General features: G+C 35.8%; 1 non-coding gene across 1 annotated transcript; it reads left to right on the plus strand.

Moving 5' to 3' along the window:
• Positions 1–1,606: 1,606 nt before the first annotated feature.
• LOC127902884 (small nucleolar RNA R71) lies at positions 1,607–1,709 on the plus strand. The gene has a single exon (XR_008055520.1). It is a non-coding gene; the product is annotated as a small nucleolar RNA R71 (small nucleolar RNA).
• Positions 1,710–3,446: the final 1,737 nt, after the last annotated feature.

Raw genomic sequence — 3,446 nt, forward strand, 5'->3', positions numbered from 1 at the left:
TGTTGCCAAAGGACAACTGCATATTTCCAGTCCTGCATTAAATGTGAGCATCCGCAGTTGCCAAGAAAGGTCGGCTTAGAATAATTGGGATGTGCTTCCTTGAATCCTGTATTGGTTGAGTGTCAATTACAATAAAATCAACATGAAAATAAAACTTGTCTACCTGGATAAGCACGTCCTCCACAATATCACGAGATATTTTCGTGGACCGATCTGCAAGTTGTAACACCACTGGAGTTAGGTGTAATTCTCCCAGTCCAAGTTTCACGAAAACTGAGTAAGGTAACTATTTATACTACCTCCTAAATCCAACAAAGCATTCTCAATTGTGTGATTCCCTATACTACATGAGATAGTAAGGAGCCTGGATCTTTGCATTTTAAAGGAATTTTGTGTTGGAGTATAAAACTAACGTTTTCTGTTAAAAATGCCTTCTTTTGAATGTGAATGTTTCTCTTTTTAGTACAAAGGTCTTTAAGAAACTTGGCATAAGATGGAACTTATTTTATAGTATCAAGTAAAGGAATGTTAACACTTACCTGTTTGAAGATTTCAAGAATCTCACATGTGGATTTTCCCTTCTTTCCTTTAGCTAACTTCTAAGGAAATGGAGCTTTGGGAACATATTCTCGTGGGTTGGTTTCTTCTTTCTCTTCCGATGGTGAGTCCTCAACATTCACAGGTATAATTTGATTTTCTTTTGTCACCGACATCTCCACTTTGTTGTCGACTTCTTTTCCTTTTCGCAATGTCATGACTGTTTTGACCTCTCCATGCTGTTGTGGTGAACTAGTACTTGCTTCATGTACCCCTTTAGGATTAGGCACTGGTTAACTTGGAAATTTACCTTTCTCAACAGTCATTGCCAAGGTTTGAACTGAAGAAGCAAGTTGTCCCACCATCTTCTCGAGGCTTGAAACTGATTGGGCCTGTGAGTTGAAGCCTGCTCTCATCTCATTTCGTAGTCCATCAATAGTGCGGTTCTGTTGCTCAATCGTGGAGTGAGTAAGATTTTTGAGATTCTGGAATGCATCCTCCCATGGTATGGGTTGAGAGTAGTTCTGGTTCTGATTGTATAGTCTAAATGGTGGCTAAGAGGCATGAGGAACTTGAGGAATTTATTGCATTGGTGGAACTGGAGCTGCTGGTCCATTCTGTTGGAATCCTTGAGACAATGAAAAATTGGGGTAGTCTCTCCATCCAGAGTTATATGTGTTGAAGTATGGGTTGTAATTTGATGGTTTTCTCATTACACCTATGGCATTGGCTTGATCTGAATATGAGTCATAGTCATGGTCATGTGGCTCTGTTGATTTAGCAGTCGATAACGATGTTATTTGTCGAGAGAGACCTTCAATTATCGCTTTGACTTCTTTAATTTCTGAACTTGACTCGCCAATATGAACTTCATTTACTCCCTTAATTCTTTTAGTGTTTCTGAGCGATCGACTCCGTTGTTGGGAATTATCCGCTTGTCGCTAGAAGAATTCCCAAATTTCTAATGCACTTTTTTACATTAGCTCTCCTCCACTTGTTGCCATTAGTCATTCTTGCACATTCGGCAATAATCCCTCCAGAAAGTATTAACATTGGTGTCATTTCTCGTACCCATGATGTGGACACTTCAAGAGTAGCCCATTGAATCGCTCCCATGTTTCAAAAAACAGCTCGTCTTCTCTCTGGGTAAACTCTGAAATTTCCCTACGAATAGCATTGGTTTTATACACTGGGAAATATTTATTCAAAAATTTTGTTACCATTTGTTCCCATGATGTAATGCTATTAGCAAGCAATATATTGAGCCATGAACGAACTCTATCCTTTAAAGAAAATGGGAATAATATAAGTTTAACATCATCATATGAAAAATTCTCATATCTAAATGTTTGACAAATAGCATGAAAATCATTCAAATGATTATATAAGTCCTCATTTTCTAGGCCATAGAATGTTGGGAGACAATTTAGCACACTAGGTTTTAATTCAAAACTCATACCAGCTACATTTGGGTATCTTATGCATGATGTGCTTAAATTAGCTAAGGGACTAAAATAGTCTTTAAATGGCCTCTCCTGTGGTGCTTGTTGTTATTGCAAATCCATTTTACTTTTAACGTGTTTGTGTGTGCGCATTGTTTTTTTCTAGTTCAAGGTCTATAGGTTCAAGATTAGGTAATAATGACCTACGACCATGCATGCAAAGAACAAAAAATAAATGGGAACAAAACGAATAAAAATAAAGAAAAAAGAGAAATTACGATACTAACCTTATCGCGCTATTACAATCTTACTATAAAAATACACAAAAAATACGTGAAATAAATTAACTAAAAAAAATTAGTAAGATAAACAAAAATTACAAAGAAGAAAGAAAAAAAATAACTTGAAAATTAAATTACAGAATTTTAAAGAAGAGAAAAAGAAAAGAAATACTAACCTCTAAATGCAGATTCACTTTTTTTTCCTTTTTTTTAATAAGAAAAAACATACAAGAAAATAAATAAAAGAAATTATTCACAAAAATTAATTTTACGAATTAAAATAACTTACCTCCCCAGTAACGGCGCCAAAAACTTGTTGTGCAAACTTTATTGAACTCGCAAGTGCACGAATCTATTGTAGAATAAATTAATGGTGACGAGTGTCGATCCCACGAGGAGGTTGATTCTAATTGTGTGTAGAATTAATTTTTCTAAATGAATGTTTGGATTTGTGGTGAAAGTGACTTAGATTATCTTAAAATTGGAATTGAAATGGCGAGAATAAATTGAATAGAAATCTATTGAAATGACGTACTTAGGTATCTGGATCTGTATCAACATGCACCATGGGCTAAATATTCCTTATTAATACCAATTAAATCATGAGGGGGGAATCCACACCTCATGAACCACATTCTAATCAATATGGTGCTAAGGGCTTATCGTGCCAAATAATAATAACCTTGTACTAGAGAGTTGGTGAAACCAAGGCGGTATCTAGACAAGATTATTATTATTTGTCGACGAGAAGTTAAAACATCCACAAAAACTAAAGGGGAAGAGAAAATAAATTTACCAAATAAAGCTCATGACACATGTTGAGAATTCACCTTCAACCCAAGCTTGAAAGAAAATTAGCTACTCATAATCGAACTAGGGGTAAAAAGGAAATTTATTAAAATACGTAGAAAATACAAGATGGAGAAAGAATTACAGAAAATGGAGTCTAAAAATGGATTCAGAGATATCAAATTAGTGGGGAGAGCCCCATTTTTATAGATACATTGAGTAAATCATGGCCATCGGATCAAAAATATTTCGGACGCTCAAGATTGCGCCACGTCATCAGTCAAAAGTACGCGGTTTGACCACACGGTTTGAACAGTAACACGGTTTGACCCGGCTTGAACAGTGACACGGTTTGATTGGAAATAATCCTATGTAATGCATGTACCGTACGCTAGAT

The sequence above is a fragment of the Citrus sinensis genome, chromosome 5 (assembly GCF_022201045.2).
Source record: "Citrus sinensis cultivar Valencia sweet orange chromosome 5, DVS_A1.0, whole genome shotgun sequence".
In the NCBI taxonomy this organism is placed as follows: domain Eukaryota; kingdom Viridiplantae; phylum Streptophyta; class Magnoliopsida; order Sapindales; family Rutaceae; genus Citrus; species Citrus sinensis.